The 21,215-nt window shown below is 34.3% G+C and overlaps 1 protein-coding gene across 2 annotated transcripts in view; it reads left to right on the top strand.

Moving 5' to 3' along the window:
- Window positions 1-1,415: 1,415 nt before the first annotated feature.
- LOC128551239 (heat shock 70 kDa protein 12B-like) overlaps window positions 1,416-21,215 on the top strand; it is a 50,225-nt gene continuing 30,425 nt past the window's right edge. The window contains exons 1-3 of one of the 2 annotated variants that reach the window (XM_053531948.1): window positions 1,416-1,551; window positions 5,507-5,729; window positions 17,557-17,632. The gene's annotated coding sequence lies outside the window, so the exon portion shown is untranslated. The remainder of the gene's footprint in view (window positions 1,552-5,506; window positions 5,730-17,556; window positions 17,633-21,215) is intronic. The other variant, XM_053531947.1, reaches the window with a different exon arrangement.

The following is a 21,215-nucleotide window of genomic DNA, read 5'->3' as shown; positions in this document are numbered from 1 at the left end:
AATAAATCAGGGGAGATAACAACCCTTATTGAACAGGACTATAGCGAAATAGTCGGTACACTTTAAACATGGTCAAATATCTCAAAAATAAGCACACGGACCTATACATTTTATTTTACCACATTATAGGCCTTATGTTTATTTACAACCGTAAGAAGTTTCATCAAAATCTACATTGTAGGAAAATTTCTGTTCGCGAAAATGTTTTGAAAGTTATGATTTTCCCATAGACTTCCATTATGAAAAACTGCGTGAGGTCCAAATTTTTCAAATCAGTCTAGCAAAAAATAAAGCACATTACCTTATCCTTTTTATTTGCTGAAGTTTCTAGGTATAATCTGAAGTTTTGAAAAATCAGAGTTTAATCAAATTCTACATTGTAGAAAAAAGTTGGATCCAAACGTGCAGAACTACCTTAAGAATCTGTTTACTGGCCTACCTTAAAACGTTAGATGACCAAGTTTAAACTTTACCGCTATGAATTAGCCTCGAGAGTGTAAAAAATGCTTTTCTATTAGTTGTATTCAGCTTAATAACCTTGTTTTTCACCCAGTTTCAAAAATACCCTACATTTGATAGAGGCAAATATTCTGTTCCGGTTTCATTAGATTCAAGAGAAAATAGTTCCCATAGAGTGTAAACAATATGCAACTACGTCAACCAGTCTTTAATCACAGATACCCAAGTTAAAGACTGAATCTAAATTGTTTAAAGTAAAACAATCTAACCAGGATTTATAAGATAGAAAATAAATTTTGGCCTCTAGTACGTTGTTTCAATAACTTCATCTAGTGACATTAATTTTTGACCAGAGATAATCCACTTTCAAACATAAATATCATGAGGACAAATGTTTAGACCAGGAATAAAATTTGAAGTATGGAGTGTTAAAATAATGTTTCTATGATTTGATTTAATCCTTTAAGATTTGAGCCAAAAATGGCCATGTTGCAAAATCTAACGTCGTTTGATTAACACAACATAACACAATCGGGGTTAAATTGTATACTACAGAGTGATATTTGTAAACATTTAAATGATAGATGAAGACGAACGACGGAACCAGTGCTAAGATAATTGCTCACCTTGAAGACATTGTGCTCAAATGTGCGAAATCCTGATGTTGAATAACATTGAAATATATTGTTTGGCGGTTTTTGATACTTTTTGTGACATAATTATGTAACACGAGTTTTTTTTTCTGGCAGACAGACGAACATACAAAGCCAAATCCTCTTCCGTAAAGTAGTGGCATTTTAAACCAGACCTTATTACTGTTAAATGCATTATATTCTATTGCACATATATAACATAAACCTGTTATGGTTGAGATGTTCCCGGTGAAAAATCGATCGACCTAGGTGTCGCTTAATTCGCAAATATCTATAAATAACATTGTTGACACCGCACTACATCCTACCTGGCATTATTGGACCTGTAATAAACCAGTTTTAAAGGACGAGTTATCTACCTAAATCTTTAGTCAGTCAAATACTTCTCGAAGTAATGCTGTTATAATTGGACGTTACATATTCTTCAATGGCTCTGCAGGTAGGACTACAGTTTTAATTAGCTTTTAACTTTGAAATATAAACAATTGCTCCTCTGATTTTACATGTTACAGTTTGCAGTCGTTTTGCGCCATAAATGTTACAGGAAACAGAAGAAAATTGATACCTCATTAATGACAAATAAACAACCTTCCGGCTTACATAAATAAATGCCTATTAAATGCCTATTGAACATACACTGATGGCCAGGCCAATTTATGTTAAGGTAACTTAAAAATGATGTAACGCGGAAGTTTTTTTTTGATGTTTTCTTCCTTCCGTAATAAAGAGCGTCCTTTAAAGCGACTAACCCACACAATTTGAATTGTAATTTTTAAAATAATTTATCACCGAAAAGCAGAATGTCGCCACTTTCATATATTTATATGGAACATAATGGTTGACCAGTATAAAGTTTCCAGAATTACGGGAACATTCGAATTTGCAGTTTTTCTCGTGTACTTTTATAAACCGTTACAACGATTTATTTTGTATACATTAATAGATATAGAACGAGACGCGACAGTATTTTTAGACGCTATCATCACGTGGGTAGCAAACCAAAAGTGCGCATGTAGCTTGATGGGTCAATTTCTATACTCGTCTACCGATTAGGGAAGTCAGCATGATTTATTTTGCATTATTCAGGTAAGAACCATTATATCGTACTGAATAACACTTCTTAAATAACGGACCGTTCCATTTTTAAAGGTACACAAACATCGCTCCCCATAAATACGAACTATAGGTAGCGCACCGTTTCATGGCGTTTAGAAGTGAAAACAAAACAATAACAAAAAATTAAGTCAATACACTAAGTTTACTATTTGGTCAGTAATTCCTCGTTTGCCGAGCGGTTACGGTATTTGTATTATACTTTTTCGTCGGGAGTTCGATCCCCATTTTCTTTCAGTTTGCAATACATACTTTGTGTAAGTTTATTTTTCTCTGGTTTCTAATTTATTGTTTCTTTTCTTATTTTCGTATAAAATTGGTAGTATCTTTAAATCAATCAATCCTGAAATTATGGCCGGGTAATGCTTGTATCAAAGTGAAGTGTAAGATTGTTATAAAACTAACCCGTAAAGGTTGGAAAATATCACAGGAAAGTTTAAAAGCATTAGAACTACATATCAATTGTTACTAGATTTACTAACGTGTTTTGTCTTCATTGACTTGTAGTGAAGAAAATATTTAAGACAAAATTTAACGGGTCTTGAAATCGAACTCATTTCGGAAAAGTATTATACGAATATCGTAATCGCACTAGGCCAACGAGAAATCACTGACTTCATCGTTAACGTACTAAGTTTACTGACTTCATTTATTTCAAAACGTCACAATAGTGTGCGATACCTATACGTGGTGCACTCTTGAAAATCACGTGATGTTTGCGGACGGGTATTCCGTTTTTTTTTTTATAAACTGGAAAATCCTTATCAGAAGTTGTAAACGAATGTTTTTATCTTAAATGTATTAGTAAAACAATGATTTTCAACTGAATTTGATAAAAATACATTATAAGAGCATCAAATATGCAGCATATAGGTGAATAAAACAAAACTTTGATTTTTAAAAATCTGACACCACAATGTGTGGGCTAGCCGCTTTAATGCATGTATTTAAATTCAAAAATGAACGTCCTTGAAGATATCGTCTTACTTCCGTTTAGGTATAAATAATATGTTTACCTGAACTGAACTTTTTTTGTGATTTACCTGTGTGCGACTAACCTGTTAAATAACTAAGACAGACTTTACTTGCGTGATCAAATGAATTCGCCGATGATTCATTGTGTCAGCAGTAAAATTTTATAAATGAGCACATGTCTGAAAAAAAGCTTCTAAATCAAACAATTGTAGTTTTTTTCCTGTTCCATACATCATTCTTTTGGTTGTTTTTCACGCAAACGTCTATGTTAAATTGAAAATGGCCCCCATTCAATTCTTGCCAACTTTAATATTATAATGTTGTAAATATTCCGTTTGTTTTTCTCTTAGTTACTGAACTAATTTCATTCTTACTTTTTTTAATTCACTTCAGTTTTTAGAAACAATGTATGCAATTGAAAGTTAAATCGGCAGATAAATTATGATAATTTTGTAGAGTGGTTTCCTATCGGGAAAATTAATGATACACCCGGGAAAGATGGAATGCCAGTGTTATAATCTTAGGGCATGTACTATAAGGGTGACAGAACATTCGCTTTTATGGTGAGAGAGGACGGAACATAGAGTGAATCAAGAACATGTAAGAAAAAGGAACATTCTCTCTCAAGAAAAGCACAGGAAGGAATTATAAACATTGCGCAAGAGAAAAAGAACTGAAATATAGGACTTTATAGCGAATATAACAGATTCCTTCTCAGCTTGTATAATATTGTTAAAAGTTTCAATGATTGGGGCTCTTCAGGCTCATTTCTTTTTCACAAAAAGTAAATGATGAGAATTTATTTCTTCAACTGGACTTGTATCGGCTATGGAAAGTGGTAATAAAGACTTTCGAACGGACATAAACAAATAATCAACATAAATATATTTGTCAGTGACAAACAGTATTGTATTTATCGAAGGCTTGAAGCTTGAAGAGTAAAGGCCATTTCACATATACACCATACCGAAGCCTATCAGAAGAAGGAGAATGCACTATTTTCAATGGGTCATCTTACAAAACGAAAGAGACCAAAACAATGCTCAAAATTAAATCCCACTCATATATGGTACTAGGTTATTTTCGCAAGGAGTTCATGATGTCTGGTTTGTTTATGTTGTTGTAGTACAGTCACATTTTGCAATAGAAATTAGGATCAAAATAAGGATTATATATGTGAAAGCCCTAGCCGACAACGAAACGATGATTTCTGTTCGGTGTATATGTGCAATGGCTTTCAAATTATTTTATTTCTTACAACACTGAAATGTTATGTTCGAAATGTTTGTGAACGTGTAAGCTGTCATTTAAAATGCGATGTACGTGTTTGTCGCCATTTTATTAATTTCAGTAATTTCAGTCTAGTTTCTTCATGCAGCGGTTTTATGCATATAAACAAATGTCCTTATTGTGATGAATACTCAGTCAAGTGTTCCTGGCTTTGCACTGCCAATTAATTGTCGTAAATGTTTTAAAATATGTATTTTCTGCAATAAATACTGAAGGTCCTTGAAAACTACCTTCCCAAAATGACAAAAAACATTCAAAATCTCTGAGTGTTCCCGAAAGTATCAATATATGGGGACAAAACGGTCAACAGATGAAATCGGATGGTAAGGGGTATACGATCGGCTATGTTATAATATCTAAAACAACATTTATCAACATAAAACACCTTGATATTCTGGTTGCCGCAATTTTCCGTGCACACAGTCATTCAAAGTAACGCGATTCCCCACACTGAAGATACGTTATTTAAAGGAACTGTTGATTACTGTACTTAAATTGCAAAACCGTAGTATTTATAAAGATGGTGTCCAATCTTCCGGCTTTACTTCAATGCAATTAAAAGTTATGGGACAGAAACAAATTTTCACTCGACAGGATGAGTATTCGACAATAAGCTCATCGTTCTCCCAAAGGATGCTTAAAAAAGTATTTGCGTTTAATAATCTAAATATAGGGAACATTTCTTTTGAGTAATAAGATATACTTCAATGCAATTAAAAGTTATGGGGAAGAAACAAATTTTCAATTGACCTTAACAGTGACCTTGACCTTTAACCGGCATAGATCATGTGTTGACACATTATCTCATCATGAACATGTCTGTGTACCACTTCAATAATCCATCTATGCATATAAAAGTTATGGAGCTGAAACAATTTTGACTTGACCTTAAGTAGTGACATTGACCTTTGTCCTACAAGCATTAGTCATGCACGTGCATTATTTACTTACTGCCCTCTATACAAACACACTAAGTTTTAGGAACCTAGCTTGAGTACTTTTTTTAATAATTGCAGGATTCACATTTGCTGACGGACAGACGGAGGGAATTCCTATAGTGTCCGGGTGTTTCACCAGTAGGGGTCTAAAAACAAGAACAACTTTCCAATAAAAAGTCATGATCAAAGTATAGATGTGTAAATTGCTTATACGTACACACAAATAGATACTAGCAGACAAATATATGGGTATTAAGGACAAAACGTGAAAAAAGGAAACATTGGGCACCGCCTTGCAAAGGTCAGTTTAAATTATATAAATTCGTTTATAGTGCATCAAACTTGCTCTTAATAATCACCCTGCTCTAAAGCTACAGGTTAGTAAAATTAAAATGAATTAAATGAATCCCCGGTCACGTGTATTTCTACCACACGTTGTGACATTTCTCGTCACAATGTGTCTTAATATTACTTTTAAACTTAAAAAATAGGAATAACAACAGTAATATCTAGTAAAGTATTAACATAACTTATTATTACGGTTTTTTGTTTTTTTTTTTTTTTTCTTTCTTTTTAGGGGGAGGGGGCTTATAACTCTAAATGAAATTTATTATCTAAAATCTTTTAATGTTTGTTTCATTTTACTTTAATTTAGAATCTTTATAAAACTTACACATTTTTAAATCTGTACACCTGAGATTAATGTCAGACTTTTAGTAGTATTGTAAACGCTTTCATTACTTAGGAATTGCAAAACAACATTAAAAAACTATATAAAGAGTTTCTGTGCATTTTAGGTACTCTTTAATCTATAAACACACCATCTTAATTAAATAACTTTAAAATTAGCTTTTCGTTTTCATATATCATGATAAACTACCGACAGTAGAAATCAAGATCTGTTCTGAACATATTTAGCTCGCGCTTATCAGGGATTTTCTTCTATAGTATTGTAGGGACCGTTTATTGACCTCTTCCCTTTAGAAAATTTCTTTCAAGTCATGGAGAGTTCGTTTAAAATTGACCTTTCATCAGTATTTTTATTCCCCATTATATACCGAACCACTTAGTGAACAAACCGAAATTAGATTCATATATGGAATAATCCATCTTATTTTCCGATATACGTCGCCGGATATCGCCTAGCTGAAGGTCGCCCCGACAAACGTCGCTCGTCGAATATCGCCCCGACAAAAAGGAGTAAATGGCGAACAGTGCAGTTCTTTTGGTGAATATGACGCAAAATTGCATTTCGGCAATGTAATGCCAATTATGAGGGTGACGCGAAATGCCATTTCTACAATGTTATGTCCTCTGCATTTGTCGCGAAATGGCATTTCAGCAATGTAATGTCTTCTGAAGGTGATGCGAAATCGCATTTCTGCAATTCGATCCAGCTGTAAATGGGTATCAGCAAATTGCTGGGGGTGAGGTATAATTGGTTTTAACTGTTCTTAATATAGGGTCGCTCAAAAACTCCAGAGAGCTTATGTTAATTGTTTCACCAAGCGACTGTAAATAAAACTCAACATTTATCTTTTACCTTTACCTTTACCTTTACCTTTACCTTTTACAGTGAATTTGTCAACGACGGACGAAGACGGACGACAGACATAGTGCTACCACAATAGTTCACTTTGAGCACTTTATGCTCAAATGTCCTAAAATATCGGGCGCGCTATTCCTGATATTAAATATCAATCAGTTACATTTTTTGTCTGACAGACAGACAGACGAACAGATGAACAGATTAAACCAAATCTATATCCCCCAACGCATAGTAGAGGCATTATAAGCAAGGCTTAAATACCATTTAATGCATTTTGTCCTACCTCATATAATTTAAACAAACCGTGTTGAGATGATTTCGATGAAAAATCGTTCGTCCATGGTGTCATCTTCATTCGCAATTGTCTATTTATAACACATAGACACAGTACTATAGACCAATCAATCTGTTTGTTTACTTAAAAGTTATCCAACGAAGACTTTGATATTTATCTCGGTCTTGCATTTATTATATTAATGCTCACTTATCTTTTTAATCGTTTCTTTTATTCAATTAAAATTTTAAGATATTATCTTTAAAAAACGTTTTGAATTTGATAGCGGAATTATTATGGATATATGCTGACCCTGTCATAATGATATGCCTCGCATTGTTACTTTGAGTTGTTTGAAATTTCAAACAATTCATACTTTCATGTGAGAAACATCCCGAATTAACAAGGATGCTATAAAAATAACAATTTACTGATAATTATTTCTTTCAGCGGTAAAAAGGATGAAAGAGTTCTAGATTAGTCCATAGCAAATACCTCCTTGGAAGTATGTTATTTACTTTATACATGAAAGCTCTAAGTAGGTATGTGCGTTAATACACAATTGTGATCTTTTAAACGATTTACAAAAAAAAAAAAAAAAAAAAGCATTTACTGTGAAACTAATACAGCCTTTGTTTATAAAGTTGGTAATCATGATCATCAGAAGTAGATGCCATCTTTTCCTGTTTTTTTCTAGAACAGTATGTCGTTAATGACATTAAACTGCAGCAAAATCGATTTTATTAATTTTGCTGCATGTTATTCACATAAAGGTAACCGCTTCATTAAATCATTGTGCGAAAACTTTCTGTACATGTGTCTGTAATCAGAGCTTATATCAAAAGTAGAACTAAACTTGGTTTAAAATGAAATGCGCCTAAGCTCAAGTTAAACGGTTCCATTCCGACGTTTTGTTTATTTTAATATCATAAAAATCAGCACATTCGTCATTTCTTGAGTATTTTTCATGTTCGATATTTCTGTATTTTTTCTCTGTAAGCTTTCAAACACGCCTATTGACGTTCATTTTTAATGAACCGTGATTTCACGTCCGTGAAATTGTTTCCGTAGATCATTCTTTTCAGTCAACAAGTATCGATTTGCTTATTACTCATCATATTTCTATATTAAAATGTCTTTATTTGTAGATATCATTTTAACGTAATTGTTAATGATGTTAATGTGACGTCAGAGTTACAAATACGACGTTGAGCTTTGAATAAAATGTTTCCTATAATTGTGTTTCATATAAAACCCAAACGATAGAAATTGAAAAACAAAAATTATCATAATGATTACAGTTGTATTTTCTATCAATTGAATCAATAACATTATGGGGTCACCGGATTTATTTTCTCGTAAAATTACATGACGCTACCCATACACTCAAATCACAAGACAGGGCAATGCAGTATTTTTGCCTGCATATCCTCTTTTTGGGACAAACTATATTAGTATAATCAAATTAAAATAAGTCTTAAAACTTTATTAGCTTGGGCAAAAATTATTTCAGTATAGAACTCCATGTTTAGACTATATTTAATGTATGACAAAATCGACACCTCATCACAGCGCTGAATTACATTACTTTATCCATACCCCAATCAAAAATAGCTGCGTAAATCAATGGGTTTTTGTTTTGTCTTATGATCAAGACAAAAACATTTTAAACAATGGTAAGTAGAATCAATAGAGGGTTTTATAACTGTGCAATGACTTTATTCAACGTTCAAATCATCTTGATCAGATTTAAATTATTCATCTCGCAAGTTAAGAGAAGAAAACTCATGTATTGATGTACATGGCATTGTAACCATTTACACAACTATATACTTAATATTCTCAATGAAACAATATATGTGTGAATAATGTATGAAAATTTACTTTAATTGTTAAAAATTGGTAAAAATCTAATTCTTAAAAATCCCCGCCGTGCCGAACGCAAAGATGACTCAAAAGATAAAAAGGTAAGGGTAGATTTCCGGGAGCACAGAACATCCCAAACACAGCCATAAAGCTATGCATCGCAAAGTAGGCAAACAGCAAAAAGAAGTGTAACGGAAAAAAAATATTGAACACATGTCACGATTTCAAAATAAAGAAATGCTCGTGTACAAATATACAAACTTAATGAGATTTTTAGAACAATATACAGTCTAACCTGTCTTAAGGATGTTGGATACGTTTCAGGCCAATTTGTTCTACAATTAAGAATGTTTTCATACTTTGCATGTTTGAAGACCTTTAGTATCTATTTCATATAAAAGCAAAAAAAACGGTAGGTCACCGAACTCCTTTTCATTATATCGGCCATTTTCTACACACACTGTCAAGACAAAAGTGAAATTTGAAAAACCTGGAAAAATTGGGGGTACATTTCAAAACACAAACTATCTTTATCAGTTGTAAAATAATTGTATTTCTAACAATTCAGTTTGAATATGCTATGAAGTCAGTATGAAATTTTAATGATTTTCACATAATACCGTTACTCATTTTCACAAGGCAATATAATTACCCCACCCACTTTTTTCCAATGGGACCAGTACTTGTATCAGTCTAAAGATAGCATAACATTATTTCTACAATTAAGATTTTTGAAATACTTTTTCTATATATTGTGTCTCAAAATTGCTTTAAAATAAGGGTAAAAAAATTAGGGGTCACCGAACATATAAGAGAGATATTCTGTATTTTATCATGAAAGTACCAAAATTTTAGAATATTGGGGTTTGCTGGCAAATAAGCTATAACAACAAATATTTTCATGAAAAAAAACGCCTAAACAATATGAACATGTGTGGAAAACATAATTTTAAATAACAAAATAGTTCCAAACCATTTACATCGACATTTCATCATAAAAAAACAGATGTAACATTACCCCACCCACTTTTTTAAAGTTAATTATGAATTATATAGCATTGTTAACACTCCAGCATGAATATTACTATAACAATCTTCACCAAAGTATAAAAACAATATGCATGGCTACATAATCTGGAATGTGTTGCATTATGGGGATGATCCGACCAGTATATCAAGAGTAATGTGCCCCTGATATAGTAAACAAGAGCACCGCCTTGCGGGTGCTGACGCTCATCTGATTTTTTTGTATAATAGAAATATTGTCCTACCCATGATTTTCTAAGTCTAAAAAGGGCCATCATTCTTGCAAAAAGCAGGATAGAGTTATGTTTCTTGATGTATAGTGTCCACTTATGATGGTGAAAAACTGTTGCAGGTTTTAAAGCAATAGCTTTGATAGTTTATGAGAAAAGTTGACTTAAACAAAATACTCAACCAAGAAAATGATTTTCTAAGTCCAAAAGGGGCAATAATTATTGCAAAAAGCAGGATAGAGTTATGTTGCTTGCTGTACAGGGTCAGCTTATGATGGTGAACAAGTGTTGCAAGTTTCAAAGCAATAGGTTTGATAGTTTAAGAGAAAAAGTTGACCTAAACATAAAACTTAACTAAGAATTCTGATATTTTCTAAGTCCAAAAGGGGCCATAAATCTTGCAAAAAGCAGGATGGAGTTATGTTTCTTGCTATACAGGGTCAGCTTATGATGGTGAACAAGAGTTGCAAGTTTCAAAGCAATAGCTTTGATAGTTTAAGAGAAAAAGTTGACCTAAACATAAAACTTAACCAAGAAACCTGATATTTTCTAAGTCCAACAGGGGCCATAAATCTTGCAAAAAGCAGGATAGAGTTATGTTTCTTGCTGTACAGGGTCAGCTTATGGTGGTGAACAAGTGTTGCAAGTTTTAAAGCAATAGCTTTGATAGTTTAGGATAAAAGCTGACCTAAACATAAAACTTAACCAAGAAAACTGATTTTCAAAGTCCAAAAGGGGCAATAATTCTTGCAAAAAGCTAGATGGAGTTATGTTTCTTGATGTACAGGGTCTGCTTATGATGGTGAACAAGTATTCCAAGTTTCAAAGCAATAGTTTTGATAGTTTAGGAGAAAAGTTGACCTAAACATAAAACTTAACAAAGAAATCTGATATTTTCTAAGTACAAAAGGGGCCATAAATCTTGCAAAAAGCAAGATGGAGTTATGTTTCTTGCTAAACAGGGTCAGCTTATGATGGTGAACAAGTATTCCAAGTTTCAAAGCAATAGCTTTGATAGTTTAGGAGAAAAGCTGACCTAAACATAAAACTTAACCAGGCAACGCCGACGCAGACGCCGACGCCGACAACCGCTCAAGTGATGACAATAACTCATCATTTTTTTTCAAAAAATCAGATGAGCTAAAAATAGCAATATTTACCAATTTTTTACAACTGTATCATTTTCATTTAAAGAAATCTCGAATAAACTTAGAAACTTGTCTAAAATAGACAATGTGTACGGCCATAGGGTCTTGCAAGACCTAGATTTCAGGCATTTTCAGACTAGCAAGTCCAGAGAGTTATCTGTCCCTGTTATATAAAAAGTTGCAATATTTGACAATTTTAACGCTCTAGTTTGAACATTTTCATAATTTTGATCAGATTTAATGGCAATGTATACGAGCACAAGCTCTTGGAATAACTCATGATCAGACCAGCTTGTCCTGAATTATGTGCTCCTGATATATCACAAAAGCTGTCTGTTAACAGCACACTTGAAGGGGTTTAGGAGATACAGAGCAGACACAAAATTGAAGGCTTTGAGTTGTGACCTTGACCTTGAACCGACATGGGTGACTCATGGGTTCTGCACATTGTCTTGATGAGGTGATCATTTGAACCAAGTTTTATGAAAATCCTTTAACATGTTCAAGGGGTTTAGGATATACAGAGTGGACACAAAATGTTACGGAAGGACGGAAGTAGGGAAGGATGGACAGAGACCATTCATATAACCCCCACCATTTGTGGCGGGGGAGTTATAAACACCACGACAATAACCATGGAGGAAATGACCTTCAATTCAGCACCTATAAAATTTCATGTTGTGATAATTGCCTACCAAAACAAGTCCCAGTACCGTATTATCATTTTCTAACAGATGGTTAATCACCTTAAATATTTCTAACAGGTAGTGAACCACCCCAAGTAATCTAAAATAGTAAGTTACTGAATTAAACCAACAGGCTACTTCTAATCAGGCCATAGAAATATATAAAGTGTGTAGTGTACCAAAAACCTATCAAAGTACCTTTCAAGTTCAGAACTGACTAGTACTGAAAAAAATAAATTTCTTTTTAATTCACTGCACAAGATATTATATTTGAAAATTTCTATTAATTGACTATTTGAGAAAAGTACCTTGGACCTTTCATCAATGAAATTTACCAAAATTCTCTAATATAAAGCAAAGAAAACCTGTAATTTGTTCAGGATAATATTAAACAGTAATGTTCAAATCAAATAAAAGTACATGAATTTGTATACTGGGTATAAATACTCAAACAGATTTTCTGAAAATCTATTAATAGAACAGTTTTACTTTATGCTAAAATTAGTTAACCACTGGACCAATGAAAGATCAATACTACCTTGTAATGAGGATGTGGAAAATTGCTGGAATCCCAAAATGTGTACTGTAACTAATAAATGGGGATCCAGAAACTGAATAAAAAAAATAGGACAAGTCTAAAAATAAATTCAACTGACTAAGATTAGTAACAAAGTACTGGCTTGTTGAATATACCTTTTAATTGTTAAATATATTGTTTTTAAAAGAAATTTTTATTTTGATGGCAATTTCAAATTCAATAGATTTAAGAGATAAAATTTAGTTTGAAAAGAGATAGATAGAAGATACATCCAAAGAACTACAAAATACATTATAGCTATTTGATACAACATGCAGAATCCTTCACCAATTATAGTTTAATTCTGTTAAAATCCCTTTTACCAAGTTAATGTGACTTGTGAATTTTCTTTCTATCTTTTACAATAGCACATCATCTTGGCTGATAGTGATTCTTTTTTATTTCATTTGTACTTTATTGAAATCACTCAAAAATCCTAACTGATTACTGAAATACTAAACAGTTGTAAAGTTTCAACATCCAATTTTGAAAAATTTTGATTGATTTAATTTTACATTCACTCTAAACCTGTATGATATAATGAACACAATTCTCTCAGATCACTAGCTGTTTACTGGAGGAATCACCGTGTAAAAGTCAAATCAAAATAAGTGTAGACCAGTCTGTAAATACTGTCTCTTCTGTCAATGGTAAACCGTAACACTAAACCTGTTTCCAAACTTTTCCATACACTAAAAGTTTTCATTTTACTAGTGTTATCTATGTATGTTGTTTCGTCAGAATCACCGTATTTTTTCCTAAACTCAGTGTTGTCGACCTCTGTAATTGACTTTGTACTTCTGGTCTGTCACCCACTAACATTATTCATAACATTTCTTCACTTGACAAATTAATCACCACATATGTATAAACATCAACATATGTGTGAAGTCTGGAGTACATCTGACATTGTACTTATAATATAAAATTCTGGTTCATGTATGTTTTAAGAGTATCCTGCACAAAGCTCAGCAAAAATTTCTCTCAGAACTGATAATTTATAAATTAATGTTACTTCAAATACTTGTCAATCTGACTGCACATCATTTAACGACCACACATTTACAGTTGACACCTCATCACAAACTCTCACTGGGGCTGCATTATTGTACTCGCCCTTACTTGGAACTTTACCAGTTATAAGGAGAAATGTGGTCTGTTCTGCTCTTTATTATTTCCTTGGTATCTGTTCTACCAAGACATTTCTCAAACTGTACTCTACTCATATCTGGTTCTGAAAATAAACATAATCAAGATATGTTCTGAAAATTGACAATCAATACAATTCGCATTGTTACAGAATACTAACTTGATTACTTATAATTAAATATTTTAAAATTATGTATACTAGGTCTTTATTAATTCATTCATAAATCATCATGATAAAACATATTAAAGCACACTGGTCCATTACTCTTGAAAAGATAAAAGAACCTTAAGGCCTCAACAGACGTTAAGTTCTAGTTGTACAACACTATTTATCTCAAAGATGTACAATTTTAAAAAAACAGTGGACAGTATTCCACTCCCATTTAAATAACAGAGCTTTACCTAGTAAACATAGTGCATTAGGTACTGAAAAGAATGTAACCATTCTTAATAAAAAATAATATCCCATGAATTTGATTATGCATGACACAAATGAGCCACGCCATGAGAAAACCAACATAGTGGCTTTGCGACCTGCATGGATCAAGACCAGCCTGTGCATCCACGCAGTCTGATCAGGATCAATGATGTTTGCTTTCAAAGTCTATTGCAATTAGAGAAACCGTTTCATAGCGAACAGCATGGACAAGACTGCGCAGATGCTGGTCGGAAAGGCAATACGTTGGTTTTCTCATGACGCGGCTCAAATCTTACAAAATAGAACATGTCCTAATCTGTAGGTCAAGAAAGATTTACGAAATCAAGGAATAGCATCGTACACACGATAACATTTGGCTGTACATCTTAAATTTAATTGGTGTTGTACAAAATAATCCTACCGTCTGTTGAGGGCTTTAGAATGAACTAAAATAATTAATAAACAATTGAGCCGTGCCATGAGAAAACCAACATAGTGGGTTTGCGACCAGCATGGATCCATGCTGTTTGCTAACAGTTTCTTCAATTCCAATAGGCTTTCAAAGCGAACAGCATGGAGCCTGACCAGACTGCGCGGATGCAGGTTGGTCTGGATCCATGCTGGTCGCAAACCCACTATGTTGGTTTTCTCATGGCACGGCTCAATTACAGTACAGTATGATCTACTATCAAATGAGTCGAAATGACAATACAATATATTTTACATGACTCACCAGACTTTTGGAATCTGTAAACCATAAATGAACAGGAACAACTCGTGACAACTTCCGCATTCATTCTGGTGCTGTGCTATTTTGTGTTGATGTCGTATGTATTTCCATGTTTTTTGTCCAACATTTATTTTGGAAATTTTATGGAAAATGTAGACAAGCTTACTGTCACTGAGTGGCTGCTTTTAAATTTCTGACTTTTGTAAGCTGCCTTGACAAGTGGTCCAATTCAATAAGTCCTTTTTTCCTGCCATTCTGGAAACTGGATAAAGTCCTCATGGATCACTTGTGTAGGAATTCCAAATGCCAGACAAACTGTCCTTTTTTACGAACTATATTTAGATCTATAGAAATACTTCACAGTCTGTTCCGGTACTCTCGACAGCTAACAGTTACTGCCTAAAACTGATGGCAAACGTAAAACAAATGACAGACGTAGTGAGACGAAGAATTCGTCAACTTTTCAGCCAAAAAACTGCATCAAGACGACACTTCCACATTGCGCCAAAACAAACGACCGCTTTACGAAACCGGTGAATGTCGTTAAAAATCCCGCGGTAAACATAGATTTAAAGCCTCAACAAATAGTTTCCTTCTACCTTTTCTATTAAGACGCTGATTATTGAAGATTCTCTTGGAAAGCAAGCAAGAAATAAGTAAAATTCAACACACTTAAATTTTTCGACTTTACGTAAACCGAGATTATTCGCGCATGCGCACAAAATGTATCGAACTACCTTAAGGATGTACGAGCGTATTTTCCAGGATATCCGCCATTTTGAAAAATGTTTCCCCGAATAGTGCTTCCTAACAACAGTTTTGCCAAAAATTAATGATAGATGATTAAAATATGGCTAATAATGTACCATTTAAGCAAATAAATTCTACTTTTTGTGAAAAAATTTTTTTCACCCTTATTTTTGCCTGGTATTTGCCTAAAATTGACGTAAGATTTACAATGGGGTAGGGGTAGGTAATGTCAAATATCTATTAAAGTAGATTAGGTATGGTTTTGAAATTTTACTGACTGATACATATAATAATGAGCTATAATTGAAATAAAAGTTTTCAAGATAGCACATTATATTATCTAGAAAACATATACTAAAACAAAAAGAACAAAAAATATCAAAATTCACCAATTTTTAACAGTTTTTTCTTAATAAATCTCTTAGATGCACGGTGACCCCAACTTTTTTTCTTTCCATTTTGAAGCATTTTTCTGGGTCGTTAAAGCTGCAAAATATTTTGAAAATCTAAACGTCAGAAATATTTTTGTAGATCTAAATACGTTTTTTCCATTGACAATAAAGTGGGTGGGGTAATTATGTCAATATGTGAAAATGAAAGAGAATTGTTAGTGACATTTATGCTTATATAATACTGGCATCACCTTGTACTCATATTAACCTGTAACACCTGAAATCCCTATAACATTAAGTGGGATATTATATGTTTCATAAAGTATCACCATTTTTCAAATTTTACAAAATTGCAGAAATGCTTAAGCAGGGGGTGAAGAAAATGCCCTATAAAATGAAAACGAGTTCGGTGACCTATGTTTTTTCTTCTCTTGTTTGTCTTGGAAACTACTGTTCTTCAAGCTCACAGAGTATGAAAAAATTCTTTACGTTAGAAAAAATTCGCTCCTACATCCTTAAGCAGCCAGCCAGGGGAGGCAGACAATCTGGCCGCTTAAGCCAGTGACCGCTGATCGGATGTGCAGCCAGTATACATATTTTTCAGACTTCTAACCAGTTAAGCTTTTAGGCCCATTTTTGTTTTCGTTTTTCTATTATTATCTTACCAGGATACATTGACTTGCATTTGCCGTCACAATACAAATGGTCCTCTTAGCAATCTAAAACTCCGGCTTTTTTTTTTCTTTTTTGTTTCTTTTTTTTTACAACAAAAATTGTTACAGATATTTTTCCAAATTCAAAACAAGTTATTTACAATGTTCGCCATTTTGGTAAAGGAAGCTACTCTCTGCGCTCACTGTCTACGCTAAAATCTAAGATTACCGTTACGTTCCGTAAAAGATCGTGTGGATTTTTAGTTCTTTCAAACACAATAAATTTCGTATAATTTTAATAGTATTCTGATGAAAGAAATAGAAATAATCACAATATCATGTAATCATGTATTCTATATCTCTGCAGTTTTCAGAGCAACGACAGAAGCAAATAGAGAAGGAATAGTTCCATGATCCAGAAATATCATTTGTTGATATTTCATGTCGTAGAAGTTGCTTTAGTTTACTTATAAGCTCACAAATTATTAAATACATAAGTAATTTAGTCATGTTTCAAATTAATTTATGATAATGGTACCCGATTGAAGTAGTTTATAGGTAATATTTTTCACGTTCATTGTAGTCCTCAAAACGACTAAACTAACGTATTGATGAAATGTTACATGTTGTATCATAATTGTAAAATATTATAAAATACATTTATTTTTCATCTCTTTAAGTGACCAAATGTATATTTGCTGCGAAGACGAATCAAACTGCTAGAAATGCTAAGGTGACAATACAGGAATGGCGACGGTAAAGTACAACTTGATATGTTATTTATATAAGATATATGTAGAATATTAGGTCACTGCCCTTCATTTATTGTTATATACTATATACACTGAGGCTCTGCCATGTGGGTTCGAAACCTCATTTGGGGCGTAGAATTCTTCACGTGAGGAAGCCATCCAGCTGGCTTACGGAAGGTCGGTGGTTCTACCCAGGTGCCCGCTCGTGATGAAATAGTGCACGGAGGGGCACCTGGGGTCTTCCTCCACCATTAAAGCTGGAAAGTCGCCATATGACCTAAAATTGTGTCGGTGCGACGTTAAACCCAACAAAATAAATAAAATAAATGAGGCTCTGCCAAGTCGTGTATACGTTTTTGCTGACGCGCCCGATAAATAGAACGAAAAGACATATTATCTATATTTTTTCTCATAAATATACTTTCGTTAATTTCTGCTAGAAATGTATAGTTTATCTGAATCTAATTCATATAAATTTCCATAGAGAATGTTATCAATCAAAATGCAATTATACTCTAAATCCGAATTAATAGTTTACTGTCATCTTTACACATCAAATCACTGTTGTATAATGTGTAAAATTGTAACAAAAGTGACACAGAAAAATACTTTGCAAAAACATCGACTGATTTTTCAAAATGGATTAAAAGTGGAGGCGTGAGTTTGGAATTTTCAAAAGAATGTATATGTATACATGTTTTTGAGTTTATCTCAATTTCAGTCAGTTAACTTGCTTCAAGTCAGATAGTTGTGTTTATCAGTCTATGGTCAAACATTGAAAGGGCATGTAAAATATCTGACCTTTTAAGAGTTACGCTACACAATAAATAGATACGTCTGAGTCAGGGTGTTCGATTTTAAGACCAGCTTAGATAGTTTTCAATTAGTTGCATTGACACTGCTCGACCTTGTTCTCAGGTCTTGGAAGTCCGACACGATAGGCTGCGACTTCTGAAATCGGGTAAAATCACAATTGAAAAAAGAAGTAAGTGGAGCGGTTGTTTAGTGGATAAGGTGTCGGTCGTTCAATCCAAGGGTTGTGGGTTCGAGCACTACTGTAGTCACGTCCATGACTTCTTATTTGAAACCAGTACTGGGTTTTCCAGGAAGCGGCCTCAAGGATGGTTCATAGAAGCTAGAATATTTCATCACAATGAGGGGCCTCCGTGGCCGAGTGGTAAAGGTCGCTGACTTCAAATCACTTGCCCCTCATCGATATGGATCCGAGCCTCACTCGGGGTGTTGAATTCTTCATGTGAGGAAGCCATCCAGCTGGCTTACGGAAGGTCGGTGGTTCTACTCAGGTTCCTGCTCGTGATGAAATACTGTGAAATAATTAATATTCGTGGGGGACTAACTTTCGTGGATTTCGTGGTTGCGTCAATCCACGAAATTTAATCCCAACGAACAAGGAAAATTCCCATTTACTTTATGTTCAAAAGTTGTAATCCACGAATTCATATCCCCACGAAATTGCCATTTCGACCAAAATCACGAAATTTCATGCCCACGAAATAAAATGATTTCACAGTAATGCACGGATGGGGCACCTAGGGTCTTCCTCCACCATTATAGCTGGAAAGTCGCCACATGACCTATCATGTGTCGGTGCGATGTTAAATCCAACCAAAAAAATCATCACAATCGAGCTAAAACAAATCATTATAAAATAAAAAGAAATCTGAAATTTTACCCAATATTTGCTTGAAAACGTTGCTTTTGTGTGCTAACAAAGATATCTTATGAGCTCATTACTGAATTTTAAAACATATTGTCAGGACGTATACATGGTGTGTGTGTGTGTGTTTGTGTGTGTGTGTGTCTGTGTGTGCAACGGGCGGAAACGAATCCACTTTTCCGATAAAGATGGCAAATTTTACTTTTCAGCTGTATTTTTCTCTAATTTTTAGCATACTTCGCCCGTACCGTGAATGTCTTTACTATGTACACGTACCTTGTCACCTATATAAAGAGTCTGCGCGAAAACAGCTTTTATTTTACAAAGGCCTTTGATTTTTTAATTTTGGTAGAGTTTTGAAGATAAGGTGTAAAAACAATGCAGTACTTGTCGATGATGGAATCTCCACAACATTGTTTGAGGGTTTCTTGGCAGATTTGTTTTGAGGTTTAATTAAGTCAAATTGCCGAAATTACACGTATGTTAGATTTTCAAGCTTCCGTAATCTAGTTAGAAAGCTTTCTGGCATGATAACACTCAACACCCTAATCGAAAGTCTTGATCCCACAGCGGTACAGGGCAAGTGAATAAAGAAAGCAAAATCAAGCAAGCGGCCACAAAGGATCAGGAACACATATGTCAGAGAAGATATCCCTTGCCACTACATAAACCGCGTATTCCCGATGGATACGTCTACTCTACATTTTACATCAAGCGATTAGGACAAAAAGGTCTTATTATCACAGCAGCGTTGTTTGTGCCGTGTGGCGGCCGTAATAAGTCTCCCCCTACATTCAATCAGGGCTGTTATATTTCGATCTTCTCAGATCGTTCAGCACGACTTTTATGTCGTGTTACTGGTACTGTTTAGTTTCTCAGCATGAACATTTCGGCCTGGGTGGTTCCAATACTCCCGCTTCCATAGCTTTGGGTATTGTTTAATCACCCCTTGTATATGGTGCCTGCTTCTTAATTTTGTCTTTTGGCAGTTCCTGTGATATGCAGGCTCCATAACCTCAGATTCCCTTTCTAAATTCCAGTTTGTTTAGTTCTGCTCATTGTTTTCTCGTTTAGGGCAAACCCATTATTTGAATTGGGGACCATACGCCGCTTTTCATGGAATTACACACTAGTGTAGCATTGAAGGTTCCATGTGCACCGCCGTATGAACACATCTGCGGATGTCTCTAAATTGTTTTTTGTACTTTTAGCATGTGTAAATGTTGGGTTCTGCTCAGCCCGGGGCTAGAGGGCGTGGACGGTAGCATGTATTTCCACTACCGTCCATGAACAGGCTCAATAAAACCGAGCCTGCAACATTTTCGTTTTTGTTGTGTTGAGCGACCTGTGGAGTTTCCACTTTTTCTATTTTATTATCACAGCAGCGTTGTTTGTGCCGTGTGGCGGCCGTAAAAAGTCTCCCTGTACATTCAATCAGGGCTGTTATATTTTGATCTTCTTTGATAGTTCAGCACGACTTTTATGTCGTGTTACTGGTACTGTTTAGTTTCTCAGCATGAACATTTCGGCCTGGGTGGTTCCAATACTCCCGCTTCCATAGCTTTGGGTATTGTTTAATCACCCCTTGTATATGGTGCCTGCTTCTTAATTTTGTCTTTTGGCAGTTCCTGTGATATGCAGGCTCCATAACCTCAGATTCCCTTTCTAAATTCCAGTTTGTTTAGTTCTGCTCATTGTTTTCTCGTTTAGGGCAAACCCATTATTTGAATTGGGGACCATACGCCGCTTTTCATGGAATTACACACTAGTGTAGCATTGAAGGTTCCATGTGCACCGCCGTATGAACACATCTGCGGATGTCTCTAAATTGTTTTTTGTACTTTTAGCATGTGTAAATGTTGGGTTCTGCTCAGCCCGGGGCTAGAGGGCGTGGACGGTAGCATGTATT

The sequence above is a fragment of the Mercenaria mercenaria genome, chromosome 19 (genome assembly GCF_021730395.1).
Source record: "Mercenaria mercenaria strain notata chromosome 19, MADL_Memer_1, whole genome shotgun sequence".
NCBI lineage: Eukaryota > Metazoa > Mollusca > Bivalvia > Venerida > Veneridae > Mercenaria > Mercenaria mercenaria.
The sequence above is the reverse complement of the archived record's forward strand: the minus strand, read 5'-3'. Positions and strand labels throughout refer to the sequence as shown.